This window comes from Bacillus rossius, unplaced genomic scaffold (genome assembly GCF_032445375.1).
Source record: "Bacillus rossius redtenbacheri isolate Brsri unplaced genomic scaffold, Brsri_v3 Brsri_v3_scf645, whole genome shotgun sequence".
In the NCBI taxonomy this organism is placed as follows: domain Eukaryota; kingdom Metazoa; phylum Arthropoda; class Insecta; order Phasmatodea; family Bacillidae; genus Bacillus; species Bacillus rossius.
In genome coordinates this window covers 1-21,132 of record NW_026962860.1, presented here as the reverse complement: position 1 = coordinate 21,132, position 21,132 = coordinate 1, and the positions used below count along the sequence as shown (strand labels likewise).

The window sequence follows — 21,132 nt, the reverse complement described above, 5'->3', positions numbered from 1 at the left end:
TTACACCGTTTGCCGCGTGGCGGCACTCGGGTCGTCGCGTCCGCCTCGGCAAAAAGGCGGGCACCACGGCACAGTCGAGAGGGGAACTTTTTTCCATTAGCAACATACCTAGGGTTTCACGAAATATCGAGTGCCGTGTCCCACGAGGCGATTTTCGGACGATTCGCGGCTTCAGGCTGCACGACCGTACGCTATTTTCACCATTAGTGGTGGTCCGCACATTTTTCCTATATAGTCCGGATTTTCAAAGTTTCAACCGTGCTCTGGTTTCCCTTCAAACGCATAAATCTTTCGCCTTTTACTAAAGATTTCCGTGGAGGGGAACATTTGATGAGTCTTTAAACAATTTTTTGTTGTGCCCAGTGTTTACACACTGGGCCGGTTACCGTTAAACCACTGGGCCCGGGGGTGAGGCGGGGAGGGGGAAATCTGAAAAATCGAATTGGACAAGTATCGTTCATGGGAATTTTTTTTTTCTTTTTTCAACTATTACCATGCACAATTACGTACCTTCCTTCCGCACTTTCAAGACGGTGGGGTTGTTCGCCAAGGCACCGTAAACTTGAGACCTACGAATGCATTACATACCATACACAGATGAAAAAAAAAAAAAAAAATTACACTTCACTGTACATAATTCTTAACACTACTTCACAACTACTAAGTTGAAATTTTTTCACCGGGACAGCGCGAACGCAGTCCCGACTACCAAAAATTACGCGCCCGAGTTACCCACATTTGGGGTAATCGCAGAGGTCAGCTCAACCGAAGTGCAAGGGAAGAGCCTCACCCTGGGGGAACCCCCTGCTTGATCAGGGTAGCCCCTACGCCAGGTAAGTATGCTGCGCAGTGTTTCGCTTTTCTATTTCACTTGGAGCTCGGACCACCTCATCAACGTGTTTTGAGGTTATGTACTTCTACCTCCGAAACAGCTCTTTCCCCAGACATAACACTCCCGTGCCAGTTCATCACACTACATGACAGTACACACCAACAATGCAAATACAATTTCTTCCTACAACTGCCCGTTTCTACTCGCACCTCGTTTCCTTTGTTTCTGTACCCACGGCGACGGTCGACCGCCGCGTGCATTTGGTTACCCCGTTTGCCGCGTGGCGGCACTTGGTTACACCGTTTGCCGCGTGGCGGCACTCGGGTCGTCGCGTCCGCCTCGGCAAAAAGGCGGGCACCACGGCACAGTCGAGAGGGGAACTTTTTTCCATTAGCAACATACCTAGGGTTTCACGAAATATCGAGTGCCGTGTCCCACGAGGCGATTTTCGGACGATTCGCGGCTTCAGGCTGCACGACCGTACGCTATTTTCACCATTAGTGGTGGTCCGCACATTTTTCCTATATAGTCCGGATTTTCAAAGTTTCAACCGTGCTCTGGTTTCCCTTCAAACGCATAAATCTTTCGCCTTTTACTAAAGATTTCCGTGGAGGGGAACATTTGATGAGTCTTTAAACAATTTTTTGTTGTGCCCAGTGTTTACACACTGGGCCGGTTACCGTTAAACCACTGGGCCCGGGGGTGAGGCGGGGAGGGGGAAATCTGAAAAATCGAATTGGACAAGTATCGTTCATGGGAATTTTTTTTTTCTTTTTTCAACTATTACCATGCACAATTACGTACCTTCCTTCCGCACTTTCAAGACGGTGGGGTTGTTCGCCAAGGCACCGTAAACTTGAGACCTACGAATGCATTACATACCATACACAGATGAAAAAAAAAAAAAAAATTACACTTCACTGTACATAATTCTTAACACTACTTCACAACTACTAAGTTGAAATTTTTTCACCGGGACAGCGCGAACGCAGTCCCGACTACCAAAAATTACGCGCCCGAGTTACCCACATTTGGGGTAATCGCAGAGGTCAGCTCAACCGAAGTGCAAGGGAAGAGCCTCACCCTGGGGGAACCCCCTGCTTGATCAGGGTAGCCCCTACGCCAGGTAAGTATGCTGCGCAGTGTTTCGCTTTTCTATTTCACTTGGAGCTCGGACCACCTCATCAACGTGTTTTGAGGTTATGTACTTCTACCTCCGAAACAGCTCTTTCCCCAGACATAACACTCCCGTGCCAGTTCATCACACTACATGACAGTACACACCAACAATGCAAATACAATTTCTTCCTACAACTGCCCGTTTCTACTCGCACCTCGTTTCCTTTGTTTCTGTACCCACGGCGACGGTCGACCGCCGCGTGCATTTGGTTACCCCGTTTGCCGCGTGGCGGCACTTGGTTACACCGTTTGCCGCGTGGCGGCACTCGGGTCGTCGCGTCCGCCTCGGCAAAAAGGCGGGCACCACGGCACAGTCGAGAGGGGAACTTTTTTCCATTAGCAACATACCTAGGGTTTCACGAAATATCGAGTGCCGTGTCCCACGAGGCGATTTTCGGACGATTCGCGGCTTCAGGCTGCACGACCGTACGCTATTTTCACCATTAGTGGTGGTCCGCACATTTTTCCTATATAGTCCGGATTTTCAAAGTTTCAACCGTGCTCTGGTTTCCCTTCAAAGGCATCAAACTGTTCAGGGGAATTTTTTAAAAGCTTTTTGAAGCAAATCTGAGCACTTTTGGCCATTAACTAACTGGTTTCCTTTCAGCAATTTCAGCGAGCCGCCGAGACCTGCTGCTGCTAGTTCCTGAGTCGACCACCAGGAGTGCTCTTGTGTAGATCTAGTTCTTAGATCCTAGATCTTCTTCTTGTGAGTGCTGTGCGCCACCGAGTCGCGGCCTATTGGGGCGGCTGAGGGGGGAGTTTGGAATGGACTCCCTCCCGATGAAGCCAAACCAGGGCGGGGGCGACCTCGGTCAGAGGCCATCGGCCGAGGCCACTTCTTGTGACTCCCGGCAACCAAGTTGTAGCCTATTGGGGAGGCCGAGGGGAGAGTTTGGAATGGACTCTCTCCCGATGACGCCGAACCAGGGCGGGGACGACTTTGGTCCGAGGCCCTCGGCCGAGGCCGGTTCTGGCGATGTGATGACTACTGACAATCGGCCACCCCAGCCACGACAATACTGTGGACCGCATCGCCAGCGCTTGGAGACCATGCAAGTCGGGTCTGGGGAGGCGGGCGCTGCTGGGGTCGGGGGGGTGGCTCCGCCTCCCTCCCCCGCGCCGGCCGGGCTGCGCACCCAGACTGTTTGCATTAAGGTCAGCGAGACGAAACATCTTCACGGCCTGGACGTCTCCACCATCCTCGCTCTGCCTACGACTACCTCTGCTCCAACACCACCAACTGTGACTACTACTACCACCACGGCCTGCATCACTTCACCGATCATGTCTCCTGCGCCTTCTCTTCCGCTGTTGCCGACCGACTCACCGCCTGCCGCCGTTCCTCCTGCTGCGACTGCTACTCCCATGGACACCGGCTTCATCGTTCCCACGAAGACCGTCAAGCGCGCCCACCCCGACCAGCACTCCTCCGACGATGCCGTCCCTACCAGCAACCGCTACGACAGTCTCCTCAGTCTACCGGATACCGACACCGACGACGGCGCTGGGGCTGCCTCCTCGGACCGACCCTTGACTGCCAAGCCCCGCCGCAAGCAGCATGCTAAACGGCACCGGCCCGACACGCAACCTCCTCCTGTGCCCTTCACCACTCTCCCGGGCCCCTCTTCGACGAGTCCCAGCTCATCTCGTGCTCCACCCCGCCCTCCAGCCTCGCAGCCTCGTGCCTCCTCCTCGGCGGCGCCTCGCCCGCCTACCTCCACTCCTCGCACGCCTCGCATGCCTCCGATCGCCTGCCTTCTCACGCCCACAGCCGGCCCCTTCGCCACTGCACAACGTTTTCAGTCTCTCCTCTCCGGTCCTCTCTCTGTCACCTCCGTCAATGACCGCACCTCCTTTTATACCAGCAACCCTCAGGACCACCAGCTCCTATTTGACGAACTCCAACGCCTCGGATATAAACCCTACACCCATCTCCGCCCCGACGAGCGTGCCGATCGAGTTGTGATCAAGAAACTCCCTCTCTCCACGACGGCTGACGAGGTCACCCAGTCCCTGCTCGACCTGCACCTACCTGTGGCATCTGTGGTGGCCATGCGCACCTCTCCTACTTCAACGACCCGGCCTTTCCTGGTCACTACATCCGGTCTGGGTGAGGCAGCCCCCTTCCTGAAGTTGAAGACATTGGGCTGCTGGGTGGTGGCAGTTGAGAAATACCGCGGCTCGGGGCGCGTACCTCAGTGCTACCGCTGCCAGCGGCCTGGACACCCGTCCTCCCGATGCCACCGGGACCTCGCCTGTTTCAAGTGCGCTGGGCCCCACTGGTCTCGGGACTGCACCTCGACTACCCGACGCTGCACGCTCTGTGACGGGGCCCACTTCGCTACTTCCACTGACTGTCGCGTGATTCAGGCTTACCTGCGCCGACACCCTCAACGACTCACTGACGCCACGACGACTGCCGTGGGGACCGGGCCCTCTGTCCCGTCCCTGTCCGATCCCAAGACGTTTCCTGCTCTCTCCACCAATGCTTGGGCACGCCCTCCCCCCGTTGTACCGGTTGTTCCCCCCTCTGCCACCTCGCACCCTCCTCCTTCCGCTCCTTCTTCTGACTCTCGACCGCTTGCCTCCGACTCAGACTGCTCGTCGCTTTCATCCCTCATTCACGACTTCATTTCATTCATCCGACAGTACCTCCCGCTCATCCGGACTGTCCTGACGGCACTCTCCCGAGCCCGCACCTCCACCGAGAAGTTCGAAGTGCTCCTCCAGGCCCTTCTGAATTTCTTCGATGGATCCCGCCCCTCCCCTTAGTGTCCTCATCTGGAACGTCTTTTCCCTCCTCCCTAAGCTCCACGACCTTTTGCACCTGCTCCACGAGCGATCGCCCGACGTCGTGTTCCTTTCTGAGACCTGGCTCTCCCCCTCTGCCCCCGTCCTGGTCCCCGGGTATGCGGTCCACCGTGCCGATCGCGATGGTCGGGGCGGGGGGGTGGCGTTACTCGTCCGCAACACCATTTCACATCATCGCCGTCGCATCCCTTCTTCCCCCGCGGCCGAGGCGGTTGCTGTGCGCTTGCACGGCCTCCCGTACTCCCTGACCTTGGTATCCTTGTACCTCCCCCCTCAGTTCGCCTTTCCCACGGCCGACGTTGTCGCCCTCGGTCGGCTCGACGCCCACGTCGTGCTGGCCGGGGACTTCAACGCCACCCATCCCTTCTGGGGCTGTGCCGCCGCAAACCGGCGGGGCAGCTCCCTCCGGCAACTCCTTCGGCGTACTCCTCTCTCTCTTTATGCCCCTCCGACCCCGACATTTTTTCCGGCCCAGCTCAACCGGCAACCCAGCATCATCGACTTTGCACTGTCCACGCCCCTCCCCATTCTCTCGGATCTCACCACCATCGCCTCCGGCACCTCCGACCACTTGCCTGTTCTTGCCACACTTCACTTTCACCCCCATTCTAACCCCCACCTCCCCCGCTTCGATTTTCCCAAGGCCGACTGGGGCGGTTTTCAGCGTTCCCTCTCCGCTGCCATTGACCTGTCTGTTCCGTTCGATACCCCTGCCCGCCTTGACGCCAACGTTCTCTCGCTGACCGACGCCATTTCCGCGGCCGCCTCTGCCAACATACCTCTGGTTCCCCCCCGTCCCCTTGTCGACCCATTTCCGCCTTACCTCCGGGACGCCTTGTCCTTGCGCAACCGCTTCCGCGTCCTCTGGCAGGCTAGTCGTTCCCTGCTGCACCGGCGGGTGTACCTGGTGCTGCGGGGGCGCTGCCGGCGATTGGTCGCGGAGTGGAGGGCCCGTCTGGAGACTCGGCGTCTCCAATCCCTCTCTGCTTGCTCCGGCTCCCTCTGGTCTCACGTCCGTCGTCTCCGCTCGGTTCCTACCACCATCCCCCCGCTGACCACCCCCACGGGTGTGGCGGAAACGGCCTCGGAGCGATCCGAGGCGGTGGCCGCCTACCTGGCGACCACCTTCGCATCCGCACCCGGCCCTTCCCTGTCCTCCGAGTCTTCGGACGACGAGGACGGGGCCCGCCTCCTGTCTCGCCACGTCACTTTGCCCCCCCTTCCGGCCACCTTCCCCCTGCCGCTCGTCACGCCTTCCGAGGTCCGCACCCTGCTCGCCCGCCTTCGGCCCCGTTCTGCTCCTGGCCACGACTCTCTGCCCTCCCCCGTGCTCCGTGCCCTACCTCGCAAGGCCCTTGTGTTTCTGACCCGTCTTTTCAACGCAATGTTCCTCCTCTGCCACTTCCCCACCCCCTGGAAAACCGCCATCGTCTCACCCATCCCCAAACCTGGCAAGCCCCCGTCTCTCCCTTCATCTTTTCGGCCCATCTCGCTTCTTCCTATTCTGTCCAAGGTCGCGGAACGGGCGATCCACCGCCGTCTCCTCTTTCAAGTCACCACCCTGGACCTTCTACCCCGCCACCAGTTCGGTTTCCGCCCCCGCCACTCGACGACCCACGCCATTGCCCGTGTGGAGCACCTGGTGGTCCAGGGATTCGCCAGGCGGCAACACACGGGCATGGTGCTTCTTGACCTCGCCCGTGCTTTCGATTCCGTTCCGCATGCCCAGCTCCTCCAGCGCCTCTCTGCCACCGACCTCTCATCTCATCTCGTCCGCCTCCTCTGCTCCTTCCTGGAGGGTCGCACCTTCCGGGTTCGGGTGGAGGGGGTCCTCTCCGGCCCCCGCCCCATCTCCGCCGGCGTCCCCCAGGGCGCCATTCTCTCACCGCTACTTTTTACCCTCCACATCTCTGATCTCAAGCCCCCTCCCGGCACCTATCTTGTCCAGTACGCCGATGATACCTGTCTCCTGGCCTCTTCAGTTTCCGAGCGGCTGCTCTGCGACCGTCTCGGCCGCGGCCTCACTTCCCTCAACAATCAGTTCCTCGCGCATGGCATCGGGCTCAATCACTCTAAATCACGATCCATCCTCTTCTCCCGACTTCATCCACACCACGACCACCCGCCAGTCATCTCCGCCGTAGCCATCCCCTGGTCGCCTCGCATCCGTTATCTGGGGGTCACCCTAGACAATACCTTTACTTTTCTGCCGCACCTCGACTCCATCCGCACCAAGTCCCGTGCCGTCATGGCTCAGCTGGCCACCGTACTCAGACCGACATCCGGCACCCCTCTCGACGTTCGTGTGACTGCCTACCGTTCCTTCGTTCTTCCCCACTTCCTCTACGCGTGCCCGGCTTGGGTCCACTCCTCTCTGTACAACCTCCGTCCGATCGCCCGGTCCTACTTTCTCGGTGCCCGCCTCCTGCTCGGTCTCCCTCGCGCCACCTTACGGCAGACCCTCCTGGACCAGACTGGGCTCCCGCACTTACACGAGCTGCTCTGCAAGGTGACTAAGAAGTTCCTCCGCCACTGCCGGCGTTCTGACAACCCCCTGATCCGACTCCTTGCAGAGCCCCTGCCTGACGCCCCTCACCCCCGCCGACCGCTCTTTACCTACGATCATTTGAGACGCCCTGACCCCGATGACGTTGACGCTGGTGCAGTCGCGGCTGGTGGGCCCGGCAGCTGACGACGGTGATCACCACGTCCACGGTTGGCTCTGAGGAATGTTACCAGGCATCATCCCATCACGATCTCTGCTCTCAGTGAACTACTGCCTACCATCGCCACTGCTCCGGACCGTCTTCATCTGCGGCCCGGCACCTTCTGCGCCCCGAGTCGCCCCCGGCAGCCCACAGAAGATTCGCCGCCCAACAAGCAGCTGGACCTCTAGGACGGTATCGTCGGAGGGGCCCCGTTTCGTCAGTGTTGAATAAAGATTGTCACCATTCGCCCTTGTGGCCATGTATTCGTGTTCTATGTTGTGTTTTATTTGTGTTCACCTGTATCCGCTTTTTATATTAAAGATGAATTTTTTGGTGGGTAACTCCCTTCAGTGGGAGTTCCCTTTGACTAAAAAAAAAAAAAAAAAAAAAAAAAAAAAAACTAAAGATTTCCGTGGAGGGGAACATTTGATGAGTCTTTAAACAATTTTTTGTTGTGCCCAGTGTTTACACACTGGGCCGGTTACCGTTAAACCACTGGGCCCGGGGGTGAGGCGGGGAGGGGGAAATCTGAAAAATCGAATTGGACAAGTATCGTTCATGGGAATTTTTTTTTTCTTTTTTCAACTATTACCATGCACAATTACGTACCTTCCTTCCGCACTTTCAAGACGGTGGGGTTGTTCGCCAAGGCACCGTAAACTTGAGACCTACGAATGCATTACATACCATACACAGATGAAAAAAAAAAAAAAAATTACACTTCACTGTACATAATTCTTAACACTACTTCACAACTACTAAGTTGAAATTTTTTCACCGGGACAGCGCGAACGCAGTCCCGACTACCAAAAATTACGCGCCCGAGTTACCCACATTTGGGGTAATCGCAGAGGTCAGCTCAACCGAAGTGCAAGGGAAGAGCCTCACCCTGGGGGAACCCCCTGCTTGATCAGGGTAGCCCCTACGCCAGGTAAGTATGCTGCGCAGTGTTTCGCTTTTCTATTTCACTTGGAGCTCGGACCACCTCATCAACGTGTTTTGAGGTTATGTACTTCTACCTCCGAAACAGCTCTTTCCCCAGACATAACACTCCCGTGCCAGTTCATCACACTACATGACAGTACACACCAACAATGCAAATACAATTTCTTCCTACAACTGCCCGTTTCTACTCGCACCTCGTTTCCTTTGTTTCTGTACCCACGGCGACGGTCGACCGCCGCGTGCATTTGGTTACCCCGTTTGCCGCGTGGCGGCACTTGGTTACACCGTTTGCCGCGTGGCGGCACTCGGGTCGTCGCGTCCGCCTCGGCAAAAAGGCGGGCACCACGGCACAGTCGAGAGGGGAACTTTTTTCCATTAGCAACATACCTAGGGTTTCACGAAATATCGAGTGCCGTGTCCCACGAGGCGATTTTCGGACGATTCGCGGCTTCAGGCTGCACGACCGTACGCTATTTTCACCATTAGTGGTGGTCCGCACATTTTTCCTATATAGTCCGGATTTTCAAAGTTTCAACCGTGCTCTGGTTTCCCTTCAAACGCATAAATCTTTCGCCTTTTACTAAAGATTTCCGTGGAGGGGAACATTTGATGAGTCTTTAAACAATTTTTTGTTGTGCCCAGTGTTTACACACTGGGCCGGTTACCGTTAAACCACTGGGCCCGGGGGTGAGGCGGGGAGGGGGAAATCTGAAAAATCGAATTGGACAAGTATCGTTCATGGGAATTTTTTTTTTCTTTTTTCAACTATTACCATGCACAATTACGTACCTTCCTTCCGCACTTTCAAGACGGTGGGGTTGTTCGCCAAGGCACCGTAAACTTGAGACCTACGAATGCATTACATACCATACACAGATGAAAAAAAAAAAAAAAATTACACTTCACTGTACATAATTCTTAACACTACTTCACAACTACTAAGTTGAAATTTTTTCACCGGGACAGCGCGAACGCAGTCCCGACTACCAAAAATTACGCGCCCGAGTTACCCACATTTGGGGTAATCGCAGAGGTCAGCTCAACCGAAGTGCAAGGGAAGAGCCTCACCCTGGGGGAACCCCCTGCTTGATCAGGGTAGCCCCTACGCCAGGTAAGTATGCTGCGCAGTGTTTCGCTTTTCTATTTCACTTGGAGCTCGGACCACCTCATCAACGTGTTTTGAGGTTATGTACTTCTACCTCCGAAACAGCTCTTTCCCCAGACATAACACTCCCGTGCCAGTTCATCACACTACATGACAGTACACACCAACAATGCAAATACAATTTCTTCCTACAACTGCCCGTTTCTACTCGCACCTCGTTTCCTTTGTTTCTGTACCCACGGCGACGGTCGACCGCCGCGTGCATTTGGTTACCCCGTTTGCCGCGTGGCGGCACTTGGTTACACCGTTTGCCGCGTGGCGGCACTCGGGTCGTCGCGTCCGCCTCGGCAAAAAGGCGGGCACCACGGCACAGTCGAGAGGGGAACTTTTTTCCATTAGCAACATACCTAGGGTTTCACGAAATATCGAGTGCCGTGTCCCACGAGGCGATTTTCGGACGATTCGCGGCTTCAGGCTGCACGACCGTACGCTATTTTCACCATTAGTGGTGGTCCGCACATTTTTCCTATATAGTCCGGATTTTCAAAGTTTCAACCGTGCTCTGGTTTCCCTTCAAACGCATAAATCTTTCGCCTTTTACTAAAGATTTCCGTGGAGGGGAACATTTGATGAGTCTTTAAACAATTTTTTGTTGTGCCCAGTGTTTACACACTGGGCCGGTTACCGTTAAACCACTGGGCCCGGGGGTGAGGCGGGGAGGGGGAAATCTGAAAAATCGAATTGGACAAGTATCGTTCATGGGAATTTTTTTTTTCTTTTTTCAACTATTACCATGCACAATTACGTACCTTCCTTCCGCACTTTCAAGACGGTGGGGTTGTTCGCCAAGGCACCGTAAACTTGAGACCTACGAATGCATTACATACCATACACAGATGAAAAAAAAAAAAAAAATTACACTTCACTGTACATAATTCTTAACACTACTTCACAACTACTAAGTTGAAATTTTTTCACCGGGACAGCGCGAACGCAGTCCCGACTACCAAAAATTACGCGCCCGAGTTACCCACATTTGGGGTAATCGCAGAGGTCAGCTCAACCGAAGTGCAAGGGAAGAGCCTCACCCTGGGGGAACCCCCTGCTTGATCAGGGTAGCCCCTACGCCAGGTAAGTATGCTGCGCAGTGTTTCGCTTTTCTATTTCACTTGGAGCTCGGACCACCTCATCAACGTGTTTTGAGGTTATGTACTTCTACCTCCGAAACAGCTCTTTCCCCAGACATAACACTCCCGTGCCAGTTCATCACACTACATGACAGTACACACCAACAATGCAAATACAATTTCTTCCTACAACTGCCCGTTTCTACTCGCACCTCGTTTCCTTTGTTTCTGTACCCACGGCGACGGTCGACCGCCGCGTGCATTTGGTTACCCCGTTTGCCGCGTGGCGGCACTTGGTTACACCGTTTGCCGCGTGGCGGCACTCGGGTCGTCGCGTCCGCCTCGGCAAAAAGGCGGGCACCACGGCACAGTCGAGAGGGGAACTTTTTTCCATTAGCAACATACCTAGGGTTTCACGAAATATCGAGTGCCGTGTCCCACGAGGCGATTTTCGGACGATTCGCGGCTTCAGGCTGCACGACCGTACGCTATTTTCACCATTAGTGGTGGTCCGCACATTTTTCCTATATAGTCCGGATTTTCAAAGTTTCAACCGTGCTCTGGTTTCCCTTCAAACGCATAAATCTTTCGCCTTTTACTAAAGATTTCCGTGGAGGGGAACATTTGATGAGTCTTTAAACAATTTTTTGTTGTGCCCAGTGTTTACACACTGGGCCGGTTACCGTTAAACCACTGGGCCCGGGGGTGAGGCGGGGAGGGGGAAATCTGAAAAATCGAATTGGACAAGTATCGTTCATGGGAATTTTTTTTTTCTTTTTTCAACTATTACCATGCACAATTACGTACCTTCCTTCCGCACTTTCAAGACGGTGGGGTTGTTCGCCAAGGCACCGTAAACTTGAGACCTACGAATGCATTACATACCATACACAGATGAAAAAAAAAAAAAAAATTACACTTCACTGTACATAATTCTTAACACTACTTCACAACTACTAAGTTGAAATTTTTTCACCGGGACAGCGCGAACGCAGTCCCGACTACCAAAAATTACGCGCCCGAGTTACCCACATTTGGGGTAATCGCAGAGGTCAGCTCAACCGAAGTGCAAGGGAAGAGCCTCACCCTGGGGGAACCCCCTGCTTGATCAGGGTAGCCCCTACGCCAGGTAAGTATGCTGCGCAGTGTTTCGCTTTTCTATTTCACTTGGAGCTCGGACCACCTCATCAACGTGTTTTGAGGTTATGTACTTCTACCTCCGAAACAGCTCTTTCCCCAGACATAACACTCCCGTGCCAGTTCATCACACTACATGACAGTACACACCAACAATGCAAATACAATTTCTTCCTACAACTGCCCGTTTCTACTCGCACCTCGTTTCCTTTGTTTCTGTACCCACGGCGACGGTCGACCGCCGCGTGCATTTGGTTACCCCGTTTGCCGCGTGGCGGCACTTGGTTACACCGTTTGCCGCGTGGCGGCACTCGGGTCGTCGCGTCCGCCTCGGCAAAAAGGCGGGCACCACGGCACAGTCGAGAGGGGAACTTTTTTCCATTAGCAACATACCTAGGGTTTCACGAAATATCGAGTGCCGTGTCCCACGAGGCGATTTTCGGACGATTCGCGGCTTCAGGCTGCACGACCGTACGCTATTTTCACCATTAGTGGTGGTCCGCACATTTTTCCTATATAGTCCGGATTTTCAAAGTTTCAACCGTGCTCTGGTTTCCCTTCAAAGGCATCAAACTGTTCAGGGGAATTTTTTAAAAGCTTTTTGAAGCAAATCTGAGCACTTTTGGCCATTAACTAACTGGTTTCCTTTCAGCAATTTCAGCGAGCCGCCGAGACCTGCTGCTGCTAGTTCCTGAGTCGACCACCAGGAGTGCTCTTGTGTAGATCTAGTTCTTAGATCCTAGATCTTCTTCTTGTGAGTGCTGTGCGCCACCGAGTCGCGGCCTATTGGGGCGGCTGAGGGGGGAGTTTGGAATGGACTCCCTCCCGATGAAGCCAAACCAGGGCGGGGGCGACCTCGGTCAGAGGCCATCGGCCGAGGCCACTTCTTGTGACTCCCGGCAACCAAGTTGTAGCCTATTGGGGAGGCCGAGGGGAGAGTTTGGAATGGACTCTCTCCCGATGACGCCGAACCAGGGCGGGGACGACTTTGGTCCGAGGCCCTCGGCCGAGGCCGGTTCTGGCGATGTGATGACTACTGACAATCGGCCACCCCAGCCACGACAATACTGTGGACCGCATCGCCAGCGCTTGGAGACCATGCAAGTCGGGTCTGGGGAGGCGGGCGCTGCTGGGGTCGGGGGGGTGGCTCCGCCTCCCTCCCCCGCGCCGGCCGGGCTGCGCACCCAGACTGTTTGCATTAAGGTCAGCGAGACGAAACATCTTCACGGCCTGGACGTCTCCACCATCCTCGCTCTGCCTACGACTACCTCTGCTCCAACACCACCAACTGTGACTACTACTACCACCACGGCCTGCATCACTTCACCGATCATGTCTCCTGCGCCTTCTCTTCCGCTGTTGCCGACCGACTCACCGCCTGCCGCCGTTCCTCCTGCTGCGACTGCTACTCCCATGGACACCGGCTTCATCGTTCCCACGAAGACCGTCAAGCGCGCCCACCCCGACCAGCACTCCTCCGACGATGCCGTCCCTACCAGCAACCGCTACGACAGTCTCCTCAGTCTACCGGATACCGACACCGACGACGGCGCTGGGGCTGCCTCCTCGGACCGACCCTTGACTGCCAAGCCCCGCCGCAAGCAGCATGCTAAACGGCACCGGCCCGACACGCAACCTCCTCCTGTGCCCTTCACCACTCTCCCGGGCCCCTCTTCGACGAGTCCCAGCTCATCTCGTGCTCCACCCCGCCCTCCAGCCTCGCAGCCTCGTGCCTCCTCCTCGGCGGCGCCTCGCCCGCCTACCTCCACTCCTCGCACGCCTCGCATGCCTCCGATCGCCTGCCTTCTCACGCCCACAGCCGGCCCCTTCGCCACTGCACAACGTTTTCAGTCTCTCCTCTCCGGTCCTCTCTCTGTCACCTCCGTCAATGACCGCACCTCCTTTTATACCAGCAACCCTCAGGACCACCAGCTCCTATTTGACGAACTCCAACGCCTCGGATATAAACCCTACACCCATCTCCGCCCCGACGAGCGTGCCGATCGAGTTGTGATCAAGAAACTCCCTCTCTCCACGACGGCTGACGAGGTCACCCAGTCCCTGCTCGACCTGCACCTACCTGTGGCATCTGTGGTGGCCATGCGCACCTCTCCTACTTCAACGACCCGGCCTTTCCTGGTCACTACATCCGGTCTGGGTGAGGCAGCCCCCTTCCTGAAGTTGAAGACATTGGGCTGCTGGGTGGTGGCAGTTGAGAAATACCGCGGCTCGGGGCGCGTACCTCAGTGCTACCGCTGCCAGCGGCCTGGACACCCGTCCTCCCGATGCCACCGGGACCTCGCCTGTTTCAAGTGCGCTGGGCCCCACTGGTCTCGGGACTGCACCTCGACTACCCGACGCTGCACGCTCTGTGACGGGGCCCACTTCGCTACTTCCACTGACTGTCGCGTGATTCAGGCTTACCTGCGCCGACACCCTCAACGACTCACTGACGCCACGACGACTGCCGTGGGGACCGGGCCCTCTGTCCCGTCCCTGTCCGATCCCAAGACGTTTCCTGCTCTCTCCACCAATGCTTGGGCACGCCCTCCCCCCGTTGTACCGGTTGTTCCCCCCTCTGCCACCTCGCACCCTCCTCCTTCCGCTCCTTCTTCTGACTCTCGACCGCTTGCCTCCGACTCAGACTGCTCGTCGCTTTCATCCCTCATTCACGACTTCATTTCATTCATCCGACAGTACCTCCCGCTCATCCGGACTGTCCTGACGGCACTCTCCCGAGCCCGCACCTCCACCGAGAAGTTCGAAGTGCTCCTCCAGGCCCTTCTGAATTTCTTCGATGGATCCCGCCCCTCCCCTTAGTGTCCTCATCTGGAACGTCTTTTCCCTCCTCCCTAAGCTCCACGACCTTTTGCACCTGCTCCACGAGCGATCGCCCGACGTCGTGTTCCTTTCTGAGACCTGGCTCTCCCCCTCTGCCCCCGTCCTGGTCCCCGGGTATGCGGTCCACCGTGCCGATCGCGATGGTCGGGGCGGGGGGGTGGCGTTACTCGTCCGCAACACCATTTCACATCATCGCCGTCGCATCCCTTCTTCCCCCGCGGCCGAGGCGGTTGCTGTGCGCTTGCACGGCCTCCCGTACTCCCTGACCTTGGTATCCTTGTACCTCCCCCCTCAGTTCGCCTTTCCCACGGCCGACGTTGTCGCCCTCGGTCGGCTCGACGCCCACGTCGTGCTGGCCGGGGACTTCAACGCCACCCATCCCTTCTGGGGCTGTGCCGCCGCAAACCGGCGGGGCAGCTCCCTCCGGCAACTCCTTCGGCGTACTCCTCTCTCTCTTTATGCCCCTCCGACCCCGACATTTTTTCCGGCCCAGCTCAACCGGCAACCCAGCATCATCGACTTTGCACTGTCCACGCCCCTCCCCATTCTCTCGGATCTCACCACCATCGCCTCCGGCACCTCCGACCACTTGCCTGTTCTTGCCACACTTCACTTTCACCCCCATTCTAACCCCCACCTCCCCCGCTTCGATTTTCCCAAGGCCGACTGGGGCGGTTTTCAGCGTTCCCTCTCCGCTGCCATTGACCTGTCTGTTCCGTTCGATACCCCTGCCCGCCTTGACGCCAACGTTCTCTCGCTGACCGACGCCATTTCCGCGGCCGCCTCTGCCAACATACCTCTGGTTCCCCCCCGTCCCCTTGTCGACCCATTTCCGCCTTACCTCCGGGACGCCTTGTCCTTGCGCAACCGCTTCCGCGTCCTCTGGCAGGCTAGTCGTTCCCTGCTGCACCGGCGGGTGTACCTGGTGCTGCGGGGGCGCTGCCGGCGATTGGTCGCGGAGTGGAGGGCCCGTCTGGAGACTCGGCGTCTCCAATCCCTCTCTGCTTGCTCCGGCTCCCTCTGGTCTCACGTCCGTCGTCTCCGCTCGGTTCCTACCACCATCCCCCCGCTGACCACCCCCACGGGTGTGGCGGAAACGGCCTCGGAGCGATCCGAGGCGGTGGCCGCCTACCTGGCGACCACCTTCGCATCCGCACCCGGCCCTTCCCTGTCCTCCGAGTCTTCGGACGACGAGGACGGGGCCCGCCTCCTGTCTCGCCACGTCACTTTGCCCCCCCTTCCGGCCACCTTCCCCCTGCCGCTCGTCACGCCTTCCGAGGTCCGCACCCTGCTCGCCCGCCTTCGGCCCCGTTCTGCTCCTGGCCACGACTCTCTGCCCTCCCCCGTGCTCCGTGCCCTACCTCGCAAGGCCCTTGTGTTTCTGACCCGTCTTTTCAACGCAATGTTCCTCCTCTGCCACTTCCCCACCCCCTGGAAAACCGCCATCGTCTCACCCATCCCCAAACCTGGCAAGCCCCCGTCTCTCCCTTCATCTTTTCGGCCCATCTCGCTTCTTCCTATTCTGTCCAAGGTCGCGGAACGGGCGATCCACCGCCGTCTCCTCTTTCAAGTCACCACCCTGGACCTTCTACCCCGCCACCAGTTCGGTTTCCGCCCCCGCCACTCGACGACCCACGCCATTGCCCGTGTGGAGCACCTGGTGGTCCAGGGATTCGCCAGGCGGCAACACACGGGCATGGTGCTTCTTGACCTCGCCCGTGCTTTCGATTCCGTTCCGCATGCCCAGCTCCTCCAGCGCCTCTCTGCCACCGACCTCTCATCTCATCTCGTCCGCCTCCTCTGCTCCTTCCTGGAGGGTCGCACCTTCCGGGTTCGGGTGGAGGGGGTCCTCTCCGGCCCCCGCCCCATCTCCGCCGGCGTCCCCCAGGGCGCCATTCTCTCACCGCTACTTTTTACCCTCCACATCTCTGATCTCAAGCCCCCTCCCGGCACCTATCTTGTCCAGTACGCCGATGATACCTGTCTCCTGGCCTCTTCAGTTTCCGAGCGGCTGCTCTGCGACCGTCTCGGCCGCGGCCTCACTTCCCTCAACAATCAGTTCCTCGCGCATGGCATCGGGCTCAATCACTCTAAATCACGATCCATCCTCTTCTCCCGACTTCATCCACACCACGACCACCCGCCAGTCATCTCCGCCGTAGCCATCCCCTGGTCGCCTCGCATCCGTTATCTGGGGGTCACCCTAGACAATACCTTTACTTTTCTGCCGCACCTCGACTCCATCCGCACCAAGTCCCGTGCCGTCATGGCTCAGCTGGCCACCGTACTCAGACCGACATCCGGCACCCCTCTCGACGTTCGTGTGACTGCCTACCGTTCCTTCGTTCTTCCCCACTTCCTCTACGCGTGCCCGGCTTGGGTCCACTCCTCTCTGTACAACCTCCGTCCGATCGCCCGGTCCTACTTTCTCGGTGCCCGCCTCCTGCTCGGTCTCCCTCGCGCCACCTTACGGCAGACCCTCCTGGACCAGACTGGGCTCCCGCACTTACACGAGCTGCTCTGCAAGGTGACTAAGAAGTTCCTCCGCCACTGCCGGCGTTCTGACAACCCCCTGATCCGACTCCTTGCAGAGCCCCTGCCTGACGCCCCTCACCCCCGCCGACCGCTCTTTACCTACGATCATTTGAGACGCCCTGACCCCGATGACGTTGACGCTGGTGCAGTCGCGGCTGGTGGGCCCGGCAGCTGACGACGGTGATCACCACGTCCACGGTTGGCTCTGAGGAATGTTACCAGGCATCATCCCATCACGATCTCTGCTCTCAGTGAACTACTGCCTACCATCGCCACTGCTCCGGACCGTCTTCATCTGCGGCCCGGCACCTTCTGCGCCCCGAGTCGCCCCCGGCAGCCCACAGAAGATTCGCCGCCCAACAAGCAGCTGGACCTCTAGGACGGTATCGTCGGAGGGGCCCCGTTTCGTCAGTGTTGAATAAAGATTGTCACCATTCGCCCTTGTGGCCATGTATTCGTGTTCTATGTTGTGTTTTATTTGTGTTCACCTGTATCCGCTTTTTATATTAAAGATGAATTTTTTGGTGGGTAACTCCCTTCAGTGGGAGTTCCCTTTGAAAAAAAAAAAAAAAAAAAAAAAAAAACTAAAGATTTCCGTGGAGGGGAACATTTGATGAGTCTTTAAACAATTTTTTGTTGTGCCCAGTGTTTACACACTGGGCCGGTTACCGTTAAACCACTGGGCCCGGGGGTGAGGCGGGGAGGGGGAAATCTGAAAAATCGAATTGGACAAGTATCGTTCATGGGAATTTTTTTTTTCTTTTTTCAACTATTACCATGCACAATTACGTACCTTCCTTCCGCACTTTCAAGACGGTGGGGTTGTTCGCCAAGGCACCGTAAACTTGAGACCTACGAATGCATTACATACCATACACAGATGAAAAAAAAAAAAAAAATTACACTTCACTGTACATAATTCTTAACACTACTTCACAACTACTAAGTTGAAATTTTTTCACCGGGACAGCGCGAACGCAGTCCCGACTACCAAAAATTACGCGCCCGAGTTACCCACATTTGGGGTAATCGCAGAGGTCAGCTCAACCGAAGTGCAAGGGAAGAGCCTCACCCTGGGGGAACCCCCTGCTTGATCAGGGTAGCCCCTACGCCAGGTAAGTATGCTGCGCAGTGTTTCGCTTTTCTATTTCACTTGGAGCTCGGACCACCTCATCAACGTGTTTTGAGGTTATGTACTTCTACCTCCGAAACAGCTCTTTCCCCAGACATAACACTCCCGTGCCAGTTCATCACACTACATGACAGTACACACCAACAATGCAAATACAATTTCTTCCTACAACTGCCCGTTTCTACTCGCACCTCGTTTCCTTTGTTTCTGTACCCACGGCGACGGTCGACCGCCGCGTGCATTTGGTTACCCCGTTTGCCGCGTGGCGGCACTTGGTTACACCGTTTGCCGCGTGGCGGCACTCGGGTCGTCGCGTCCGCCTCGGCAAAAAGGCGGGCACCACGGCACAGTCGAGAGGGGAACTTTTTTCCATTAGCAACATACCTAGGGTTTCACGAAATATCGAGTGCCGTGTCCCACGAGGCGATTTTCGGACGATTCGCGGCTTCAGGCTGCACGACCGTACGCTATTTTCACCATTAGTGGTGGTCCGCACATTTTTCCTATATAGTCCGGATTTTCAAAGTTTCAACCGTGCTCTGGTTTCCCTTCAAACGCATAAATCTTTCGCCTTTTACTAAAGATTTCCGTGGAGGGGAACATTTGATGAGTCTTTAAACAATTTTTTGTTGTGCCCAGTGTTTACACACTGGGCCGGTTACCGTTAAACCACTGGGCCCGGGGGTGAGGCGGGGAGGGGGAAATCTGAAAAATCGAATTGGACAAGTATCGTTCATGGGAATTTTTTTTTTCTTTTTTCAACTATTACCATGCACAATTACGTACCTTCCTTCCGCACTTTCAAGACGGTGGGGTTGTTCGCCAAGGCACCGTAAACTTGAGACCTACGAATGCATTACATACCATACACAGATGAAAAAAAAAAAAAAAATTACACTTCACTGTACATAATTCTTAACACTACTTCACAACTACTAAGTTGAAATTTTTTCACCGGGACAGCGCGAACGCAGTCCCGACTACCAAAAATTACGCGCCCGAGTTACCCACATTTGGGGTAATCGCAGAGGTCAGCTCAACCGAAGTGCAAGGGAAGAGCCTCACCCTGGGGGAACCCCCTGCTTGATCAGGGTAGCCCCTACGCCAGGTAAGTATGCTGCGCAGTGTTTCGCTTTTCTATTTCACTTGGAGCTCGGACCACCTCATCAACGTGTTTGAGGTTATGTACTTCTACCTCCGAAACAGCTCTTTCCCCAGACATAACACTCCCGTGCCAGTTCATCACACTACATGACAGTACACACCCAACAATGCAAATACAATTTCTTCCTACAACTGCCCGTTTCTACTCGCACCTCGTTTCCTTTGTTTCTGTACCCACGGCGACGGTCGACCGCCGCGTGCATTTGGTTACCCCGTTTGCCGCGTGGCGGCACTTGGTTACACCGTTTGCCGCGTGGCGGCACTCGGGTCGTCGCGTCCGCCTCGGCAAAAAGGCGGGCACCACGGCACAGTCGAGAGGGGAACTTTTTTCCATTAGCAACATACCTAGGGTTTCACGAAATATCGAGTGCCGTGTCCCACGAGGCGATTTTCGGACGATTCGCGGCTTCAGGCTGCACGACCGTACGCTATTTTCACCATTAGTGGTGGTCCGCACATTTTTCCTATATAGTCCGGATTTTCAAAGTTTCAACCGTGCTCTGGTTTCCCTTCAAACGCATAAATCTTTCGCCTTTTACTAAAGATTTCCGTGGAGGGGAACATTTGATGAGTCTTTAAAACAATTTTTTGTTGTGCCCAGTGTTTACACACTGGGCCGGTTACCGTTAAACCACTGGGCCCGGGGTGAGGCGGGAGGGGGAAATCTGAAAAATCGAATTGGACAAGTATCGTTCATGGGAATTTTTTTTTTCTTTTTTCAACTATTACCATGCACAATTACGTACCTTCCTTCCGCACTTTCAAGACGGTGGGGTTGTTCGCCAAGGCACCGTAAACTTGAGACCTACGAATGCATTACATACCATACACAGATGAAAAAAAAAAAAAAAATTACACTTCACTGTACATAATTCTTAACACTACTTCACAACTACTAAGTTGAAATTTTTTCACCGGGACAGCGCGAACGCAGTCCCGACTACCAAAAATTACGCGCCCGAGTTACCCACATTTGGGGTAATCGCAGAGGTCAGCTCAACCGAAGTGCAAGGGAAGAGCCTCACCCTGGGGGAACCCCCTGCTTGATCAGGGTAGCCCCTACGCCAGGTAAGTATGCTGCGCAGTGTTTCGCTTTTCTATTTCACTTGGAGCTCGGACCACCCTCATCAACGTGTTTTGAGGTTATGTACTTCTACCTCCGAAACAGCTCTTTTCCCAGACATAACACTCCCGTGCCAGTTCATCACACTACATGACAGTACACACCAACAATGCAAATACAATTTCTTCCTACAACTGCCCGTTTCTACTCGCACCTCGTTTCCTTTGTTTCTGTACCCACGGCGACGGTCGACCGCCGCGTGCATTTGGTTACCCCGTTTGCCGCGTGGCGGCACTTGGTTACACCGTTTGCCGCGTGGCGGCACTCGGGTCGTCGCGTCCGCCTCGGCAAAAAGGCGGGCACCACGGCACAGTCGAGAGGGGAACTTTTTTCCATTAGCAACATACCTAGGGTTTCACGAAATATCGAGTGCCGTGTCCCACGAGGCGATTTTCGGACGATTCGCGGCTTCAGGCTGCACGACCGTACGCTATTTTCACCATTAGTGGTGGTCCGCACATTTTTCCTATATAGTCCGGATTTTCAAAGT

At 55.8% G+C, this 21,132-nt stretch overlaps 16 non-coding genes across 16 annotated transcripts; 7 read left to right on the top strand and 9 right to left on the bottom strand.

Moving 5' to 3' along the window:
• The first annotated feature begins 258 nt into the window (after positions 1 to 258).
• On the top strand, positions 259 to 378 carry LOC134545249 (U5 spliceosomal RNA). Its single transcript, XR_010078378.1, has one exon. It is a non-coding gene; the product is annotated as a U5 spliceosomal RNA (small nuclear RNA).
• Positions 379 to 678: 300 nt separating this feature from the next.
• On the bottom strand, positions 679 to 841 carry LOC134545243 (U1 spliceosomal RNA). Its single transcript, XR_010078372.1, has one exon. It is a non-coding gene; the product is annotated as a U1 spliceosomal RNA (small nuclear RNA).
• A 543-nt stretch (positions 842 to 1,384) lies between these two features.
• Positions 1,385 to 1,504, top strand: LOC134545248 (U5 spliceosomal RNA). Its single transcript, XR_010078377.1, has one exon. It is a non-coding gene; the product is annotated as a U5 spliceosomal RNA (small nuclear RNA).
• A 299-nt stretch (positions 1,505 to 1,803) lies between these two features.
• On the bottom strand, positions 1,804 to 1,966 carry LOC134545242 (U1 spliceosomal RNA). Its single transcript, XR_010078371.1, has one exon. It is a non-coding gene; the product is annotated as a U1 spliceosomal RNA (small nuclear RNA).
• Positions 1,967 to 8,309: 6,343 nt separating this feature from the next.
• On the bottom strand, positions 8,310 to 8,472 carry LOC134545241 (U1 spliceosomal RNA). Its single transcript, XR_010078370.1, has one exon. It is a non-coding gene; the product is annotated as a U1 spliceosomal RNA (small nuclear RNA).
• Positions 8,473 to 9,015: 543 nt separating this feature from the next.
• LOC134545247 (U5 spliceosomal RNA) lies at positions 9,016 to 9,135 on the top strand. Its single transcript, XR_010078376.1, has one exon. It is a non-coding gene; the product is annotated as a U5 spliceosomal RNA (small nuclear RNA).
• A 299-nt stretch (positions 9,136 to 9,434) lies between these two features.
• LOC134545240 (U1 spliceosomal RNA) lies at positions 9,435 to 9,597 on the bottom strand. Its single transcript, XR_010078369.1, has one exon. It is a non-coding gene; the product is annotated as a U1 spliceosomal RNA (small nuclear RNA).
• Positions 9,598 to 10,140: 543 nt separating this feature from the next.
• LOC134545246 (U5 spliceosomal RNA) lies at positions 10,141 to 10,260 on the top strand. Its single transcript, XR_010078375.1, has one exon. It is a non-coding gene; the product is annotated as a U5 spliceosomal RNA (small nuclear RNA).
• Positions 10,261 to 10,559: 299 nt separating this feature from the next.
• On the bottom strand, positions 10,560 to 10,722 carry LOC134545254 (U1 spliceosomal RNA). Its single transcript, XR_010078383.1, has one exon. It is a non-coding gene; the product is annotated as a U1 spliceosomal RNA (small nuclear RNA).
• Positions 10,723 to 11,265: 543 nt separating this feature from the next.
• On the top strand, positions 11,266 to 11,385 carry LOC134545245 (U5 spliceosomal RNA). The gene has a single exon (XR_010078374.1). It is a non-coding gene; the product is annotated as a U5 spliceosomal RNA (small nuclear RNA).
• A 299-nt stretch (positions 11,386 to 11,684) lies between these two features.
• On the bottom strand, positions 11,685 to 11,847 carry LOC134545253 (U1 spliceosomal RNA). The gene has a single exon (XR_010078382.1). It is a non-coding gene; the product is annotated as a U1 spliceosomal RNA (small nuclear RNA).
• A 6,336-nt stretch (positions 11,848 to 18,183) lies between these two features.
• LOC134545252 (U1 spliceosomal RNA) lies at positions 18,184 to 18,346 on the bottom strand. The gene has a single exon (XR_010078381.1). It is a non-coding gene; the product is annotated as a U1 spliceosomal RNA (small nuclear RNA).
• Positions 18,347 to 18,889: 543 nt separating this feature from the next.
• On the top strand, positions 18,890 to 19,009 carry LOC134545244 (U5 spliceosomal RNA). The gene has a single exon (XR_010078373.1). It is a non-coding gene; the product is annotated as a U5 spliceosomal RNA (small nuclear RNA).
• A 299-nt stretch (positions 19,010 to 19,308) lies between these two features.
• Positions 19,309 to 19,471, bottom strand: LOC134545250 (U1 spliceosomal RNA). The gene has a single exon (XR_010078379.1). It is a non-coding gene; the product is annotated as a U1 spliceosomal RNA (small nuclear RNA).
• A 543-nt stretch (positions 19,472 to 20,014) lies between these two features.
• On the top strand, positions 20,015 to 20,135 carry LOC134545251 (U5 spliceosomal RNA). The gene has a single exon (XR_010078380.1). It is a non-coding gene; the product is annotated as a U5 spliceosomal RNA (small nuclear RNA).
• Positions 20,136 to 20,432: 297 nt separating this feature from the next.
• LOC134545239 (U1 spliceosomal RNA) lies at positions 20,433 to 20,595 on the bottom strand. Its single transcript, XR_010078368.1, has one exon. It is a non-coding gene; the product is annotated as a U1 spliceosomal RNA (small nuclear RNA).
• Between the last annotated feature and the right edge of the window lie 537 nt (positions 20,596 to 21,132).